The following is a 20,926-nucleotide window of genomic DNA, read 5'->3' on the forward strand; positions in this document are numbered from 1 at the left end:
ATCTGAAGAAATTTGAAATAGTGCTTTTTATCCAGCTTGAATTTGATTTGTAGCTCTCCAAATGACAAAAATATATCAGAATTTGATGGGTAAAGGTCCCCAATACTTTTTAAACCTTGCAGTGCCCAAAGCCTAAAGGTTGCATCTGCCCTACCTGGAGCAAACAGCTGATTACCCCATATTGGGCTAAATTGGGATATGTTGTTTGGCTCCGCAAGGTATTTTCTAACATCCTGCCAAATTTTATCATGTTTTTCAGAATGGGATTTGTAGTGTGTTTCTGTAACTTCTTTAATGTGTCGGAGTATATGAACAATGGAAGAGTCAGACTTAAATTGTGGGACTCCATTTCTACCCAATGAGGATTATCTTTATCTGCAAAATAGAACATAATAGTCCTTAGTTGAGTGGCCCAATAGTAAAGTTTAAAGTTGGGGCACTTTAACCCCCCTCTATCAAATGGTAAATAAAGCAACGAGAGGCGAAGCCTAGACCTTCCATTATTCCACACAAAACCTAAAATGTTTTTTTTCAGCCAATTGTATAATTCAGGAGGAGGCGGCAGGGGAATGCTTTGGAAGAGGTATAATAGCTTTGGAAGTATATTCATTTTCAGGACATTAACTCTTCCCAATATGGATATAGGCAGAGATGTCCAGTTGTTAATTGAGGCAGCTATTGTTTTCATTAGGAGTTCGTAGTTGGATTTGACCACTTGTTGTAGTTCTGGGAAAATCTGAACACCCAAATATACAAAATGTTCCACCACGTTAAATTGCTTAATCTCACTGATGGGGTTGATCCTTTCACCTTGATTTAATACCAGAATAGAGGATTTTGTATTATTTACTTTGTAGCCTGAGACTCTCCCAAATTCCTGGATCACTTCCATCGTCGCCGGAATTGAGTTTTTCAGATCTGTTAGAAATAAAATAACATCATCAGCGAATAGAGAAATTTTGTGCTCTGTGGGACCCACCGTGATCCCAGATATTCGTGGATGGAGACGAATAGCTGATGCCAAAGGCTCGATTGCTAGTGTGAATAGTAAGGGAGAGAGAGGGCATCCCTGGCGACAACCCTTCCTGATTTGAATCGCCCTTGAAAATATTTTGTTTGATACTATTTCTGCCGTTGGATTGTTATATAATATTTTAACCCATTTAATAAAGTTACTACCACAATTCAACCTTTCCAATATGTTAAAAAGATAGGGCCATTCGACCCTATCAAAAGCCTTCTCCGCGTCCACTGAAAGAAGACCTGTGTCTTTAGCGTTCTTTTTGAACCAAATAATATTCAGGACTCTTCTAATATTGTGATATCCCTGCCTCCCTACTACAAACCCATTTTGATCTTTATTTATAATATCTGGTAAGATTCTTTGCAGTCGTAGTGCCAATAATTTACAGATGATTTTGAGATCAGAGTTAAGTAGACTAATGGGTCTCAGGTTTTCACATTTATTGGGAGGCCTACCCGGTTTTGGCAGCAGAATAATTAGAGCCTGATTCAAAGAGGGAGGCAAGGTGCCATTTTTAAATGACTCCATGAACATGTCTAGAAGGGGAGAAAGAAGTTTGTCCTTAAATTTTTTGTAAAGGTCAATGGGGATACCATCAGGTCCTGGTTGCTTACCAGATTTCATTCCATTAATGGCCTGTGCTAATTCCTCTTTATTTATTTCTATATTTAAGTCTACTCTACAATCCTCTGCAATGACAGGGATATGTAGTCTACTTAAAAACTTGTCTAATTCCACTTGGTCTAACTTTCCTTTAGAGTCGTATAATTTCTGATAATAATCTTTAAAAGCATTATTAATATCCCTTGGATCTGTTAGAGTTTTATTCTGTGTTTCTATTGATGTAATCGAGGTTGTTGTTTCAAGCCGTTTAATCTGCCAAGCTAAAAGTTTTCCAGCCTTATCCCCCTGTTCGTAAAAGTTTTGTTTCAATCTTAAGAGACTGGATGCAGCTCTGAGACTGGACATTTTGTCATATTCTGCTCTGAGGATCAACAACTGTTTTTTCAACTCAGTATCATTTGTTTGAAAAACCTTCTCCTGAATGTTCTTTATTTTATTTTCTAGGTGCTGCCTTTTAGTCTTGGCTTCCTTAGACTTATTGCCTGTAAAGCTAATAATATGACCTCTAATAAATGCTTTAAAGGCCTCCCATCTGATGCATGCTGTTGTTTGATTAGTATTCAACTGAAAGAACTCATCAATTTGTATTCCTATATATTTAACAAAATCTTCATCCTGCAACCATTTATGCTGAAAGCGCCATCTAGGGGGATCCCTAGTAAGATTCTTATCACAGTAGCTCAGACAACATGGAGCATGATCTGAAATCACTATGTTTCCATAGGTACAGTTTTGAATTTTGGATATTAGTTCTGTTGAAATTAAAAAATAATCTATTCGCGAGTACGTCTGAAATGTTGCCGAGTAGCATGAGTAGGCTCTGGTTTGTTGCTGAAGTTCCCTAAAGATGTCTACCAGTCTGAGAGTTTTCATAAACATTTGTATAGTTGTTCTACAGGTGTTATGTGTCAGATCTGACCCTGTGGATCTATCTATTTCTGGAACAAGAGTACAATTAAAATCCCCTGCGATCACAAAGCGCCCCTGCAACGCTGAAAGTGAGAGGAACAAGTTCTGAAAAAACCCAGAATCATTTGTGTTGGGACCATATACGTTAACTAGGTTAATTTTTTCCGATAGTAAAGAGCCCTGAACTATCAAATATCTACCCTTCTCATCCTTGATAACATTGGTTGCAAGGAATGGGACAGATTCGTGGATAAGAGTCATAACTCCTCTTGCTTGAGAAGAAAATGTTGAAGTGAATACATTGCCTCGCCACCTCCTCCTGACCCGCCCCTCATCCTCTTTCATAAGATGCGTCTCCTGTAGAAATACTATTCTGGAATCCAAATCTTGCAGTTTATTAATGACTTGTTTGACCTTCTTTAGACGTTGTAGGCCCCTGCAGTTCCATGTAACCATTTTAACATTTAAGGCTTGCGACATGTAAGATCCATCAAATTACCAGAAATGGAGAAAAAATAAAAAAAAAAGTTTACCCCATACCAACATGAACATTTGAGAAGCTTAAACAGAACAAAACTCACAACATATCCCCTAAACCTAGTTTCCCACACCAAGTCCGACTTCCGGGGGACTCCCTCCCCCCTCCGTACACCTCCCGTTACCACGTGTGACTGATCCACACACAGTGAGGAGCAGTCTAACCACTCAATGACCAAAACAAAAAACCGATGTTTACCGATGCTGTTCACTATACATAACAGTACTTTAATCTTCCATATATTTGCTCACGGGTTCGAGCTTATTAGCATGCATGCACACCAACCGGTATGTGCATGCTCCCCCTTGCCATCCCTAAGCAGGAGTAAATGTATTCGTACTAGATCCCTGTTGTTCCATCACCCATATAACTGACAAATAAAGGCAACAACTTGGTTATAGAAAGCCACAAATTGTTAACTTAAGAAACCGTATGGGCGTTTAAGCCACTGTTGCCTCCCCGTTGGTTTTCTTCTGGATTTTCTGTAAAAACTCACGTGCAGCCGCCGCTGTTTTGAAAACATGAGTTCGGTCCTGATAAGTCACCAGCAGCTTGGCTGGGTGAGCCACCCCGTGGCGCAGTCCCAGTTTGCGTAGTTCTGTGCGTATCGGGTCAAACTGCTTCCGAAGCTGGAAAAGATCCGCCGCCGTATCTGGGTAGAGCCGGACTTGATGATTCTGGTAACGAATTTCAGTATTAACTCTTGATGCTAGAGCAATACGCTGCTTATCCTTGTAGCTAAGAAATCTCATTATTAAAGTGCGAGGCGCTGCAGTGCTGTCCCTCCGGGGTCCAATTCGATGCGCTCTTTCCACGACCACCGCTCCAACACCGAGGGTCTCCGGCAGCCACTTCTCTAGGAACTCACATGGATTCTGTCCTTCAGCTCCCTCCGGCAGACCGATAAGCCTCAGGTTGTTTTGTCTCGACCTAGCCTCCAGATCCGTAACTTTATCTTCCAATTCTTTCTTCTTGGACTCTAGCGTATCCACCTTAGTTCGTAGTATTTCTATCTCACTCTCCGCATCAGAAATACGTGTTTCGGTTTCTGTGATTCGTTGAGTACAGTCATTTATCTCTTTTCTTACACTGTCGATGGAGCCCAGAACCTCATCAAATCTAGAGGAGAAATCCTTCTGGATCGAATTAACAACAGAAAGTATTTCATCCACCTTGCTGCTTTGAGACTTCGGGTTCTCTTCTCTGTCTGCGGCAACCATCGGAGCGGAGGATGAGCTAGCATTAGCTTTCTGCATTTCACCACGAAGGTGGTATTCCGTTAGCTTGTGTTGTTTCGCCTTTTCACTTACTTCTTGGGATGTTTTTGCTGCTTTAGGCATTATTCCGAACTCACGCGCTCTTTTGTCATTTAGTTCGTTTTGAAGGGAAGGAGTTTTAGGTAAATTCTTTGACTGGAACAGCAGAGCGGTGAAGACACGTCCTCTCACATGGCCGCCATAACCGGAAGTCGGAACATACCAAATTATTAACAAACAGAATTAAAAGATCAAACTGAGCATCATGACTTGTGTTACCAGCGTGAGTGGTTGGTAAAAGTAGTAACTGTTTTAAATAGTGCAAGACCTAAAGTAGCAGGGCCAAAATGAACCAAACATGGCGCTAGGAGGATATTAAAGACAGAGAAAGTCTGCGCTTGAATTCACCAGGGGGATTGGCCATGTACTCTCATGTAAACCAGAGCCCTGAAACTCTATAGTTACGATCTCTTCTAGCTCCCACGTCACATTTAAAGATTAGGAAACAGGAATTTGATACAAAGGGAATGTAACCTCAACATGTATGATTAACTTTTTCAGAGTTTTATCAGCAGAAATATACAGCAGGTAAAATAAGTATTGAACACATCACCAGTTTTCTAAGTAACTATATCTATGGGTTCATTTCTTTGCATGTGTGGATTGGATGAGTTGTTACATCTGCTGAGAACTTCATGTCAATAGCACCGTTAGAAATATATTTGTTTAGAAAATTGGTGACGTGCTCAATACTTATTTAACCTATATAGCACTTCATTTACATGATAACTGGGAGTCAGATTTTATTGACTAGAAAACTGTTGTTTTGTATTTACAAACCCAATTTAAAAAAAAAAGAATCTCATAAACCGATATTCTGTTTACAATAGAACCCAGAAAACATATTAAATGTTTAAATTGAGAAAATGTACAATTTTAAGAAAGTTTAGCTATTTTGAATTTGATGGTAGAAACATGTCTCAAAAAAGTTGGTATGGGGGGGGGAATAAAAGAGCACCTTAGAGAGGCAGAGTTTCTCAGAAACAATGAGAGGTTCACAAATCTGCAAAACATAGTGTGTGCAAATTGTGGAACAATTTCAGAATAATGTTCCTCAACATAAAGTTGCAAAGACCAGAGGTGGCAAAAGTACTGAGATTCTGTACTTAAGTAGAAGTACAAGTACTTGTGTTAAAAAATACTTTGGTAAAAGTTGAAGTACTAGTTCAACTTCTTTACTTAAGTAAAAGTAAAAAAGTACAGGCTCTGAAATGTACTCAAAGTAAGAAAGTAAAAGTCGCTCTTTGGAGGACGTTTCTACATGCTATTTTTGTGTAATGCAAATCATTCTATATTATATATAGAATATACTCTGACCATGAACACAGCCTCTGTGCACCAACACAGAGCTTTACTGTAAATACAGTACAACAAGCTGACCTGTTTATTACGTATTAAACTGCAGTATTTTCATACATTCTTTGAATTACACAAAGTCAGCATACTTCAGTTTGTTTTGCAGTCCTTACCTTTAAATCTAACCTCTCTTCTTCCTCTCCTGTCCTCTTTCTCCATCTCTGAGTGAACTTCTCTCTCTTTGCTCTCCCTGTAAATACAGCAGCTCTTCTTTTAGCTAGCAGACACACTGTGTGACAAACTGCACACACTTTGTGTGTTTGCTGATATTTGTTGAGCATTTAGAAACGTTGCATTTACCTGCCTCCCCTTATGCTCGCTCCTCTTCAGTAGTGCTAGCTAAGCTGTTTATGTCCTGCGAGCACAACTTACGGACTCGGATACGCCAGTACGATTGTCTCTTATATGTTATTATTCCTCCGTTTAGGCTCAGATCGTTTGATGGCGCACTGACCAGAAATGCAAACTTTTCTCTCTGATGTGTTAAAATGTAACCAGTCTGTTTGAAAATGTAAGAAGTAGTAAGTACAGATACTTGTGTAAAAATGTAGGGAGTAAAAGTAAAAAGTACTCTGAAAAATAAATACTCAAATAAAGTACAGATAACAGTAACGAAGTATTTGTACTTCGTTACTTCCCACCTTTGGCAAAAACTGAATAACTCATCATCTGCCGTACATAATATCATTACAAGATTCAGGGAATGAGGAGAAATCTCTGTGGACAAGGAACAATGCTGAAAATCAGTATTGGACGCCCGAGATCTTCAGGCCCTCAGGCAGCACTGCATTAAAAACAGGCCTGATTCTGTCATGGCACTGACACTTCAATTTAAAAATCTATTTTAAAAAATCTGTTAAAATTTGACTGAAGATTGATACTTTCAGTGAACTACAGTTCTCCATCAACAATGCAGAAACCCAAGGTTTAATATGTATTGATCCTGTAACTGTTTCACATGCTGGTTTACAGTGGTGGCCAAAGTACTGACATTCTGTACTTAAGTAGAAGTACAAGTACTTGCGTTAAAAACTACTCTGGTAAAAGTTGAAGTACTGGTTCAACTTCTGTACTCAAGTAAAAGTAAAAAAGTACAGGCTCTGAAATCTACTCAAAGTAAGAAAGTAAAAGTAGCTCCTTGGAGGATGTTTCTACCTCTTTCTTACATCTTCCTCCATCTGAGTGAAGTTATCGCTCATTCTTTGCTCTCCCTTAAAGTACAGCAGCTGTTCTTGTAGCTAGCAGACACACTGTGTGACAAACTGCTCACACTTTTTTTGTCCTCTACGTTTTCTGTCGTTTATTTTCCTCACCGTTCCAGCGTGCAGCCTCTATGTAAAGCGCAACTTCCTCTGGCTCTTTCCGGTCTCCGAGCGAACGTTGCAGGAGCCTCTGCCTCTACCGTGTGGGCTGTCTGTTGTTGCGACTTCCAAGAAAAAACCGCTTACAATCAAACCCGGCTCCCGTACTGACCGGAAATACAAACGTTTCTCAGACGCATTAAACCTAAAGTAACGAGCTTGTTTTGAAAATGTAAGAAGTCGAAAGTACAGATACTTGTGTAAAAATGTAGGGAGTAAAAGTAAAAAGTTGTCAGAAAAATAAATACTCAAGTAAAGTACAGATACCTGAAAAATCTACTTAAGTACAGTAACGAAGTATTTATACTTCGTTACCGTCCACCACTGCTGGTTTAACAATCTTAATAAGAACCCCACATCCCTTTCTGTTAGCCATAGCCTAGCATGCATTTCCTTGTTTATGCACATTTACATTTTAATATATTGTAATATTGTTGACAGTGGAGGTTATGCTGCCTTCTGCACAGGTATTTATTGTGAAATCAGTTCAGCTTAGTTGTATTTTATCTATGTGTTAAAGGTGTTTATTTTTTTATTTTTATTGCAGTGTGTACATTTGGATTCATTAATTACAAACCTCACAAAAGATCATGTGAGTGAGCAGAACTTTAGTTCATTACAGAAATGAGATGTACAAGTTTACACAAAACCGGTATGTGATTATCAGTGTAACAAAAATTTACAGGCTGGATTGACAATAAACTTAACAATGTCCTTCATAAATCAAAGAACTTAAATATAACTGCAGAAATTTGGAAATTAGGAATGACTGGGAAATTAAGAAACCGGTTTTAAATGTAGATGAATGTTTACAACATCTTCCTTTAATTTTCCCAGTATTTTTTGGTCTCTTGTTGTTTGTGTTCATTTAAAATTTTAGTTTATTTGGCGTTTTGAAGGTCTTGTTTTTTGTTGCACTGTTAATTTATTAAAATATCTCTTAAGGTCTGCATCCATGCATCGTCACTGAGAGTGTTTTAATTCTGTATCTAAGTAACAGTAAAATAATGTCTGTAATTTAAATACTTGCATGTCTTTGTATATGGAAATTAATAAAGACAGTTTTGTGCACTGCCATGTAAACTGGATGCAATATCTTTGGTGTAAAACTAAATAAATCCTTACACCAAATTATTTTTGTGGTATAATGACATCTTATAGCTCTGCCAGCACTTCAACATTTTCACTCGTCAAGTAAAATACACTGAGGAACAACTCTTTAAGTCAAAGTATAGCACAGGGTTTTAGCCAGAGAAACATTTTCAGCCTGACACATTTAACAAAGGGGGGGGAATGCTAATGAGCTTGCTAATGTTAAATGCTAAATGCCACCCTCACTTGCTAATTGAGTGATGGTGAACAGTTAGGCCTGAATTAGACTTCTGCCTCAGGTCTTTGCAGTCTTTAACACATTGTTAAAATATGAGAAAATAATGTTCAGTGTGGCACATTAATAATGATGCTTGTTTTACAATTCATGGCACGCATCTCATTAAAAGTTAAAATCTAAAATGATTAAAAAAAAACACAAAACAAAACAAAAAACCCCCAAAACAATACAAACATCCATCCATCTTCTTCTGCTTATCCGGGGCCGGGTCACAGGGGCCACAGCCTGAGCTCAGCTGGGATAGGCTCCAGCTCCCCCGCGACCCTGAACAGTATAAGTAGATGAGGATGGATGGATAGTTAGCTGTGTCCAAATTCAGGGGCCGCATCCTTTGAAGGACCCGGCCTACGTAGACCGGGTCCTTCGCAGCCCACAAAGACCGCAAAAGCCGGAAGTGAGCGGCTGTGAAATTAGACGGTCTAGCCTTCATATCTGCATCACCTGCCCTCACCTCAGTGTAGCTCCTGTCACTCAGTAAATGTGACAGTGTGAAGCACAGCTGTGGAAAAGATAAGATAAGATAAAACTTTATTGGCATTACACATACAACATACATTGTACATATAACGAAATTTCGTTCAGAACAACCATCCAGAAAACAGACCAGACTAACATAGGGAGATGGGTGTCCTCAGCCGCAGCCACACTGGCGCCTCCAGTACAGTCAGTTCCCAGAAAAAGAAAACACACATCATGGGGTAGTTAGGTTAAAAAAAAGTCACCTGGTACAGTGCTCAAAATGAGCACCATACCAGGGTCCAAAAAACCACCTTAGCAAAGCGTATTTGCACATTTAAAGCCAGGATAGCAGTATGGTGGAGCAAGGGAAGGGCAGGAGGGGATGCAGACGGAGACGAGAGGGTGGGGGCATTGTGGAGCCAGATGCCAGCTCCTAGCCAAAACAGTTCGCTGATAGTGATGGAAGTTCATCAGCGGCCGTGGTACACCAGATCCAGCTTCACAAATCACAGAGCGGGGTGGGGGGAAGAGCGACCGTCACACATAGTCCTGGACAGATATGACTGCCAGCCCAAGGCCGGCTAGGGAGCCGAATTCCTGATAATGCAGATGTTGTTTTGGAACAGGCTGCTTGTTCTTTTTCCAACAGCCTTCAGTCTCACTGGGGAACCCATTCAGTAATCCAATATTCCAAATTCATTAGTTACCCTCCTCACCGTGCAGAACCGAACCTTATCTCCAGATTGAACCCCTCTCGTCTGCGAGCACATTCTCAGCTGGACTACCCGTTCGCTTTACGGCTCAGGTCCACCAGGCTTTGAGTCTGAGTTTGTACGGCTCTGCACAGCCCATCCACCTGGGTCGGCAGCCTCTGCAGATGTCGAACTGCTGCCCAGATTTTCTTAATTTCCCGGTAAATCAGGTATCCTCCGAGCCCAAACAGAAAAGATACCGCTACCAAATAACCGAATATGTAGACGTCTTCCACGTCCTCGATCTCCAAGGCTGAGAAGCACACAGGTCTCCACGAGCTCCAAGAATCGATGACGTATCCAACCGGGTCTGTTCCACTCGGACACGCAGGCTTACCTTTCCCTGATCTCATAGTGGAAAAAATTCAATCAGTGGTGTTTAGGGCCCAGTTTGCCAGATCCATGTTGCTCTCAATCTTATTCTTGTTCGGACAGTGTGTAAGAGACGCTCTCACAGCAAGCAGCAAGCAAGAGAGATAGGGAGGGCAGGGAGAGAGAGATAATGCGACCGTCTCCGTCAAGAGCAAGTAATGACAGAAGCTGTTTAAACAGAGAGCAAACTTTTTAATTGAAAATAAGCTGTTAAAACACCACATTTCTACATCAAGGAATAGAGATGTGTGAATGATTCATTTCCAAATACATTGACAGCTCTCTAGTTAGACATCAAGATAAAACTATCTAGTTATGAAACTTAACTTTAATCTCAGCAAAACTGATTAGCTCAGGAACAAATGAAACACTGAAATAAACCAAATATCAGCTGTTAGAGATCATCTTAGAGAATTATATCTGTGTTTGAAGCCAGTGAGCGTTGGAAAGGGATGTGTCGGGAGTCAGGCGTTCTCTCTGGGTGTAGCAAGCCTTGATTGGCCTGTCAGCTGACAGCTAGCGAGGTGAGCTGCTGGCAGAGCAGCAGGAACGAACATCTCAGAAAACATTGGAGCACTTTTTGCAATTAAGCGATATCTTGATAAATCAAGTAAATATTTGAGTTTTACACATTTACATTCTCACCTGAAAATGTCTTAAAAGTTTATTTTGTGTCACATAAACAGTCATATTTCAAACTTTTTGGCCGCTCTCCTCCACCATTGCTGCTTTTGAGTTTTGATGCGCAATGAATCGGTGGTTACGGTAGGCCATGAAGGATACACCGGACCCATCCTTTAAATCTGTCATGGCGGACCCGAAATGCAGGACTCAGGCAGAGGTGAACTTACAGTAATTTATTTGGGTACTGGAAACAAAAGACAACAACGAACCTAAACTGAGACTGGACGGGAGCCAGAACAAAACAGAGGGGGACAGCTGGAACATGGAGACACACCACACTGTGAGCGAACGATGACCAGGAGACAACTGGCACAGAAAACACAGGACTTAAATACACAGGAGGGCTAATGAGGGAAGTGGCAACAGGAGGGAACACAGGTGAACCAAATTACACTGACAAAACAAGGGGAAGCAAACCTAAACCTAAAGCACAAGGACCAAGACACTACCAAAATAAGACAGGAAGTAACAAAACAGAACTGTACAAAAAGAACATAAAACACTGGCCCACCAGCCCAGGGCCATGACAAAATCTGGGGAATAAGTCAACCGCATTTAGAGGAGCCTTCGAATTTGGACAGCCTTCATCGCCTCGCTGTGATGTAATCTGTCTACAAATGTGGCCTTTGAAGGATGCGGCCCCTGAATTTGGACACAGCTGTTGTATATAACTTTGTTTGCTATATTTGTACATAAGTTTTTAAAATTTACAACTTAATTTGTATTTTAAGTTGTAAAAATAGTTTGTTAAACATGTTTGTGGTTTTCAAAGTAAAAAAAAAAAATCCTACTCTGATTTTATGTGATTTTAGGCCCAATCTGCTAATACAGTATGTCAAAATGAAAGAATAACTGTATAGTCACATGAGGTTGTGCTGAAAAAGAAAATGATACCAAACAAGGTAAACAGTTTTTAGGGTGAACTATAAAGGTAAAATCAAAAATAGTCAAAAATCGCCAGTTATGCCCTAGACCCCAGAGGATTAAAAACTTAACAATTAGTTTAACCCACTGGAACATCTGGTACCGACTAGTGACAATAGTGATGATAAGCCAAGCACATCTCTATTATTTAGATCATTTCTTTTCAGACATTCACTTGCATGTTTCATTCAAACTGAAAAATACATTCAGAATAACATAAAAACTCAAGATATCTTATGGTCCCAGATAATTAAACCTATGATACTCAGTTCAGCTGTTGAAGGCCTGATTGCTGCCCAGGATGCTGTAGTCTACAACAAATGGCAAAAAATAAAAAGCAGTACCTTTCCTGACGGTGCTACACACAGGCAACTGTGCAACTGTGTGCATGTGCATGTGCACGTGCACTGTGCTGGCCCAAAAAGTAATAGCAGTGGTCTGCTGAGAAAGCAGCAGTACTTTAACTAGTAATGATTTCATGAATTTTTTCAAAAATAAAAGTTTAGCCATTAGAGAAAAAAATTCATAACCACCATAAAGACATATCTTCATGTTTGGCTGCTTTCAGTACTGCTGGTATTTGTTTAGGCTCTTTCACTGATTGATATTTCGGTGTTAACTTCAATATTTACTTCCTCCAAACCATCAATGTGTTTATTAGATCCCATTCCTACTAGACTGCTCAAAGTCGTCCTTCCATTAATTGAGGCTTCAATCTTATGCTACATTCACTCTGCAGCCTGAAGTGACCCAAATCTGATTTTTTTTTGCCCTTATGTGACCTTTATCTGATCTTTTCATGTCAGTCTGAACAACACAGATCTGATTTTTTTCAAATGCGACCCAGGCCACTTGGATATGTGGTCCTAAATCCGATATGTATCCGAACTTTTCAGGCCAGGTCACATTGATACTCGACAAACATCACTATTCTGCGTCCTGCTACGCGGAAGCAAAAAGAAAAACAAAGTTATTATTATTATTTTTTTTAATGCAAACAAGTACAAACAAACAAGGCAGTAACAATAGCGATTCATAAAATCAATATACAAAAGGTTGAGCATAGCAAGAAAAAACAAAAAACAAAAAAGATAGCATAAATTATTTAAAAAAATTAACAACAAAAAGAAAAAAAGACAAGTCAGTCAGTCAGAATCAGTCAGTCAGAATACTTTATTGATCCCAAAGGGAAATTACTATGGGGAAATTACTAAGTCATGAACTAAACCTCAAGAGAAGGCAAATAAGTAAAGTTAAATTAAATTGGGGTCATCTTAAAATAGATAAAACTTATTGCACAGAGCCACTAATTTACGGGCTTTCTTGTCATTTGCAATTTTTAGTGATTTAACCAAGAGTCTAAATTCGTTAAGCCATCTGTTTACACATGGTTTAGCCTTAAGGTATCTACATTTGTGAATATGAAATCTCCCTAATAATAAAACTGTTCTGATAAGAAAATCCAAATCAGAATTCTCCAAAAAAGTTCCATATTTAACTACAGTAACTGATAATGGTGGTAGTTGAATCCCCTTGGATTGCAGCCAGCTCCACATGTCACCCCAGAAAGTCTGTACCACCCCGCAGCAGAAAAACAGGTGGTCCAGGCTTTCAATATCACTGTCACAAAATGCACAATAGTTTACATCCAGATTAAATTTCAGTCTCAGGAACTCATTGGTTGGATAAACCTCATTAATGATTTTGAAGTTAATTTCTTTAACTTTAGGGGGAAGGGGAAGTGAAATGTATTTCCTTCGTATAGCCTTAACCTGCTCAATATCAAATTCTTTCAACAGATAATTTCTTTTAACTGGGTTAGGAAAGATTTCATTTAGTAAAATAATTCTAATCAACTTGTTTGTGAATTTGCTATCACAAAAGTGAATTCCTGCCATGCAGAGCTGCCTCAATCCTGGAGAAATCTTGGAGTGCACCATATCTTCTTTAATCATTGATCTCAAAGGGACTGGGATGGCTTTGGTGAGTGCTTTATACCCCTTAGCTGTACATCTAACATTAAACTTTTCACAAAAAACCTCATGCTTTAACAGATCACCCTTCTCATCGTTAAAATGAGCTACAGCTCAAATCCCTTTGTACATGGATGAATGGAAATCCAGAGATTTTTTACAAAGTCGAATGTATGTATTGTTCCATACTGGTGTATTGTGAGGAGTAAAGTTATGTTTATATAATAATTTTCAATAAAGAAGAACCAGCTGATGGAAAGCTGAGAGCTTGACCGGTAAAGAGCTGCAATCAAAATCACAGTGTAACAAAAAGTCTATTCCACCCATTTCATCGAAAATAGCATTAAGAAGAAAAACAAAATTACTTCCACAAACATCGTTATTCATAACAACGTTATTGTGTCCTCTACTCACCATGCGGGACACTTTTAGGTTCATTTGCAGTTCACACACAGATCACATTCAAGTCGCATATATTTGGAAATGTGAATGACCACACCAAAAAAAATTGGATTTCACAAAAAAAATCGGAATTGGGTCACTTCAGGCTGCAGTGCGAACGTAGCCTTAAATATGATCAATCTGTCTTTATTAGTTGGCTATGTACCACAGGCCTTCAAGGTGGCTGTAATTAAACCTCTACTTAAAAAGCCATCACTGACCCAGCTGTCTTAGCTAACTATAGGCCAATCTCCAACCTTCCTTTTCTCTCAAAGACTCTTGAAAGAGTAGTTGTAAAACAGCTAACTGATCATCTGCAGAGGAACGGTTTATTTGAAGAGTTTCAGTCAGGTTTCAGAATTCATCACAGTACAGAAACAGCATTAGTGAAGGTTACAAATGATCTTCTTACAGCCTCTGACAGTGGACTCATCTCTGTTCTTGTCCTGTTGGACCTCAGTGCAGCTTTGATACTGTTGATCATAACATTTTATTACAGAGATTAGAGCATACTATAGGTATTAAAGGTACTGCACTGCAGTGGTTTAAATACCCAGCTTTACCTTTCCATGCAATGTTAATTTTGACAGCAAATTTTGATTTAATTTTAGTCATAGTCTTTTGGCGAAAATGTAATTTTGTTTTAGTTTTAGTCTAGTTTTAGTCGATGAATTAGGGTAAGAATATAGTCGACTAAATCTACAGTCGATTCAGTCGACTAAAATATAAAGGGTGTAAAATGTAAATGCTTTTTCTTCAGTTCCCTTGAATTAGTCATTATACACACTTACAAAAAAAGTAAACATTTATTAAAAGTTATGTAATATTATTAATAATATTAACATTAGCGTTTCACCTGCTTTCCACACACCTGATCATTAACACCACCTTACTGAGATAATCCGAGTGTTTTACAGCAGGACGCTCTGAAAGGTACAGGGCAGTGTTCAGGACTAAGATTATAAAGGCTAATCCACCGCGGTGTGGAGATTTTCTCTAAACACAAACTGGGAAAAACACTTTACCCTGCATGACATTAAAATGCTGACCTTTGCATGGAGATCTGGGTGACTGGTTTGCAGATGCTGTTTAAGATTTGTTGTGTTTTTACCCGACATAGTCGCCCCACATGGTTTACACATCGCTTGGTTTGTCACAACGTTAAAGGACAAATGTGTCCATACATCGGCTCTTCTCTTTCTCCCTGCTGACATTGTTTACGTAACTTAGTTCTATCGGAAGTAACGACCAATCACAGGCTAGTTTGGTCTTCCCGGGTTTAGAGCAAATTTGTGCAACTGCTTGGATGTTTTCCTAACTTGTCCCGTCCTGTCACAAAATTAAATAAGTACTGATTGGATGTCGTCCCGCCAAGCATTTTCGTCTCGTTTTCATTCGTTGACGAAAGTGTCAATTAATTTCGTCATCGTTTTTATCCTTTTAGGTAGTTTTTATTTAGTTATCTTCTCGTTTTTGTCATGAAAAATAGAGGTCGTTGATGAAAACTATGATGAAAATATTTCTTCAACGAAATTATCACGGATGACACACCGATTAGTTAAACTGCAGGAATGTCTTAAAGACATAAAGGCCTGGATGGTCTCTAATTTCCTGTTTCTAAATTCAGATCAAACTGAAATTATTGTACTCAGCCCCACAAATCTTAGAAACATGGTGTCTAACCAGAGCTGTTTCCTGGTTGTGTGGGTCTACTGCTTCAATATATGGAGTAAGATAACTGTCAGAAAGATGTGTGCATAATTCTAACATTCGTATTCGTATTTGAGAAAAAAGTCACAGAGAATGAGTGAAACTCGCTTTTCAACTTTTATATGCAACTGCTTCTTCAGCAAGCCTTCTAACACACTGCGCACATGGACCAAATGTTCCTTGAGAGTTCTGGAAATATTATCAAGGTAGACAAACACAAACACATTCAGGGAGTCCCTAAGGATATAATTTACCAGCACTTGGAAGACTGCGGGAACATTGATGAGACCAGAAAGCATCATTGCATACTCACAATGACCTGGTGGGGTGTTGAACACAGTCTTCCACTTGTGTCCCTCCTGGACGGGAACCAAGTGATATGTGTTGCAAAGGTCTAACTCCTGGAAGTGTCTCAAAAGCAAAGCTGATTAATGGTAATGGGTACTTGTTCTTGACTGTAATTGAACCGATGCGCCGGTAAACAATACAAGGACTTAGAGACTTACACATATGTCCAAAAGTATTCACTTGTCTGCCATCACATGCATATGAACTTTAGTGACACTTTAGTGTGTTTATGGGCATTGCAGACCATTCTTCCAGAAGCACATTTGTGAGGTCAGACACTGATGTTGGAGAGAAGGCCTCGATCAATCATAGTCATGATAACTGTGTTATCTGAGGATGGAGGCAGGAATGTGACAAAATCAAGAGAGATGTGGCTCCAAGGATGTCCGGGTATGGGCAAGGGTCTTAACAAGCCGGTGGAGGGGAATGAGGAGATCTTATTTCCGTGCAGATGGTGCAGGTGCCAATGTATTAGCAGACATCCCGGGTCAATGAGGGCCACAAGAACAATTGCTGGAGAAGCGTGATGGGTTGAAACACTCCGGGATGGCAGGAGAAGCAGGCCATGTGAGTCCAGTGCAGCACCTTGGACCAGACTGAGGTAGGTACACACAGCCGGTTGGCAGGACCGGTCCCAGGATCAGGTTCATCCCGTTACGTGGTCCGGATCAACGATTCCAGCTCCCAGGTTAGGGATCCGATCACACGGGATGCAGGAATTCATACTTTTCACCTGAGATGAGAGCACTCCCTGCAGTGACGCTGCTTCCGCTGGGTCCAGCTGACCGGATCATTCTGTCATGGTTCACGGGGAAATGAAGGACCCCACTGTGGGAACAACCTTCAAAAGTTTAAAGTCTTTATTTGCACAAATCCAAAGGTTAGTTTGATAGGGAATGTCCAGGTTTAGTCAGGGGGAACTGCGTGGGGCTCGCTCCCAGTTATCTGTCAGCCAGACAACGCTCTCACTCTCACTTCCTATTCCTCGTTCACCTGCACACAAACAACGGTTAATCCACAAGTCACATAGCAAGCTGGTCAACAAGAGAACATGGAGCATAATTTGGGCTACCTGGCAGGGGCAATGATCCAGCAAAGACTGAAGATTTCACATGGCTTAAATACCCATCTGGTGAGCGTTCGGGAAGAACAGGCAGCTGGATCTAACCAGCTTGATCTGAGAGACATGAAAAGAATTATGAATTCTCATGTGACGATGCAGATGCAACCAGACAGAGACAGGGTTTATCACAGAGCTGAATTCCAAAGCACCGATATAAGAGGGTATTAGTTTCTTAGATTCAGATCGGAGGTTGATGTTTTTAGTGGACAGCCAAACCTGTTGTCCGGGGACCTACGTTGGTGTATGAATTCACACTTTAAGTTCATAAATGCACAACATTTTTGCTGCCCTTTATACAATCCCACTTTGATGGGGAATATATATTAGTATTAACTAAATATATATTAGTATTAACATCAAAGCTGTCCACAGTCCCATTTATTTTTCCTTCTTTCCATAAACAGATCCCATTCTGTCCTGCAGGATGATTCTGGCTGAGCAGGGGGACCCTGGCAGTGCTGCTGGACCGTCTCAACCAGGCACAGAGATGTGAACAGGAGGGGTTTTGCCCATCCATCAGTATCACCAGGGACTCACTGCTCAGTTAGATAAATGAACCTTTTCACTTTACAACATAGAAAATGTAAAAATGTCCGGCTTCTTTTTCTCCTCCTCTTCCTCACACATTGCTGAATGAGTGCTGGTGTATCATCGGGGGTGGAAGGGCTCTGTCTCATCACCTCTCCCGTGAAGACACACCATAGACGATTTGCAGCAGCAGGTTTCTGTAAGTTTATGTCTCACGCTGCATGTATGCAAATCTGCCAGGAGGGGGCACTAAAAGATGTTTTTTTCTACACTGTCAATCAGGACCACTTGAAGTTTGCCTTTTTGTGCATTACAGTCCAAAATAATATTAAAGTTCCCAGTTTTATTTTTCTTAAAATTTAATAATGCTGCTGTGTTCTCAGGGTTTTCATGTCATTCAGAAATCAAAATACCAATACAAAAGATTAGTTTGATGTTAGTTGATGTTATAATGCGGTTGTTTATTTGAGTTTTCACTTTGTTTTCTTCTCCCGGAACCAGCTGTTGCTGTTGTTGGTCAGTCAGGGCTCTCCAGTGGTCAGATGGTATTCTGCGCTGTGGGTGGGACTTTGTCCTCCAAGCTCCATATTTTTATTATATATAGCCACTCCCCAAACTTGGAGAGTGGCTCCAGCAGATTCCTGGAACGGCATCCGAGATCTCTGTCCAGAAGAGCGCAATACTGGGAACAGCTAAGATACTGCGCAGGACCCTGAAGCTCCCAGGCCTCTGGTAGAGGACCTGAGCTTGGAGGGCAAAATAGACCGCCCGTAGGGGCAAGCTGGGATTTTTTTTTTTTTTCTGTGTATATGTATGTATGCATATACTTATGGTGTTCAACGTGAAATCTCAACATTAAATCTTCAGCTGAGGGTGCTGTTTTTTTTTCTTCTTTGTAACCCTTTCTAGGCAACACTGCCATTATGTACAAGAATACAGAGTGTGCGGTCAAACTTGGCACAACTTCATTATTAGTGTGTAAAAGACTGTTCCTGGTTATTGTTTATTCTGCCACAGGCTTATTTTTATCTACTGAAAGACCTCAGGGTTTCTAGCTGGGCCACCTAGAAAAGAGAAACTGCAAGTTGTGACTTATGCCAAAAGTCTTCTGCTTAGCAGATGTTTGGTTGAGATAGAGCAGCAAGTAAACAAGGAAAGCAGACAAAGAGCACAGTTAAAATTTCATTTTGATCTCTTTATTGTCATTTGTACAGTTGCACTGCTTTGATCCAGAAACAAAATGTTTTTTTTTTTTCTGGATCAAAGCAGTGCAAGTTAGTAACAGTGTAACTAAAATATAAAACAGCAATAATGTAGTGATCTAAAAAGAAGCACCGTAGCAATTAAAGCCTTGGTTCTACTGGTGCGACTCCTAAATACAATAATGCAGGAATAAGTCCAGAATAAACGGGACAAGAGGTCAGTCTCAGAAAAAAAAAACCCAAAGCTTTATTGTTTAAAATAATTTATAATAAAAAAAATAAAGTCTGGCACGGACTCTAACAACTTACAATTACTTGCAGTGGTGTACCAAACCAGGCAAGTAGCAAGCACCTGAGAGCAACGACTCAATCTTCCCAACAGGAGGCGTAAAAAAGGATCCCTAAAAACCAATCTGCTATAAATACAACCCCACAAGGATACTGCATGCACTACATGTCTTGCTAAAACTAACTGGCACACTGCAACCACTACTATACACAACAAGTTAGCATGCACACACCTGTAAAAGATCAGCTTCTTAATAGTTAGCAGCCTCCACTGTTTCACTACCGCCTATTCTTTCTCACCCAGGTGACTGATGTTTACTGGTGGATGCCATAGCGTTTCTGAATTTGCTTTGTTACCCTCACTGGTGGGGGAGGATGTCCCAACCTCATTTACTTGCACGCTGTTTATTTGCTCCGTTTCAACTATTCTATCAATGGGTTGTATGCTGCCCAATTCTGTGCGGCTAGCCAGAATAATGTCATGTTTGGTTGTGTTGCCCACAGGGATTTCAACATACTGTATGGTCTTTCAGATGGTCTTTCAACAAGACCATCCCCCATATCCAACTGTTCAAGCTTGGGATTGTCTGTGTAGAGTTCAAATAAGGCAAAGGTTTCAGTGAAACTAGCTGGTACTGGGAACTTAATATAGGCAACCTGTCCTGGATGGACAACAATGTCACGATGGCCCACTTTTATAGACATTTGCTCACTCTTGTTAGCTTTTTTTTCTGTCTGGATGAAATTTACAACAGCTTCAGCTTTTGCAGTTTCAATTTGCATGGCCCCTTTAAGCAGGCTGCAAATGGCAGGCAAGGCTGCTCCAGCATTTCCCTGTCCCAGGATTATTTGCTCAATTACATTAAAGCCCAGCAATGGTTGCTGGAGGTATACTTGGCTCACTAGGAATGGAACTGTAATGGAAAAATTTGGGTCATCATTACCAGGTAGGTTGACAATCACTTCCATCCACCCATCATAAGGGATTGCTTCCCCATTGGCAGCAAAGACATTGAGATCATAGTCTTCCATCAGTTCACTTAAGGGGTGGATCTCTTGGTGAGGTAAGTATTTCTGCCTCCAGGTTCAGTCTATTAGACTGACCTGGGCCCCTGTGTCAAACAAAGCAGTCACTGCATAATTTTAAGGATCTAATTCCTTCATTGTTATGCTCTTCAGTGCCAACACAGTGCAGAGCAGCTACCTAAACTCTGCTCCCAGTGAGGTCGATTATCTCGTCAATAGTTTTACATCCTCACTGCGTATGACTTTGGATACTGTGGCTCCTCTGAAAAGGAAAGCTTCAAATCAGAAGTGCCTGACTCCGTGGTATAATTCACAAACGCACAGCTTAAAGCAGATAACCCGAAAGCTGGAGAGGGAATGGCGTCTCACTAAATTAGAAGATGCTCATTTAGCCTGGAAAAAGAGTTTGTTGCTCTATAAAAAAGCCCTCCGTAAAGCTAGGACATCTTACTATTCATCATTAATTGAAGAAAATAAGAACAACCCCAGGTTTCTTTTCAGCACTGTAACCAGGCTGACAAAGAGTCAGAGCTCTGTAGAGCCGAGTATTCCTTTCACGTTAACTAGTAGTGACTTCA

At 40.2% G+C, this 20,926-nt stretch overlaps 1 pseudogene; it reads left to right on the plus strand.

The window, feature by feature from the left end:
- The first annotated feature begins 20,197 nt into the window (after positions 1–20,197).
- LOC115778460 (integrin alpha-L-like) overlaps positions 20,198–20,926 on the plus strand; it is a 49,401-nt pseudogene continuing 48,672 nt past the window's right edge.

Source organism: Archocentrus centrarchus, chromosome 1, assembly GCF_007364275.1.
Source record: "Archocentrus centrarchus isolate MPI-CPG fArcCen1 chromosome 1, fArcCen1, whole genome shotgun sequence".
NCBI classification, from domain to species: Eukaryota; Metazoa; Chordata; class Actinopteri; order Cichliformes; family Cichlidae; genus Archocentrus; species Archocentrus centrarchus.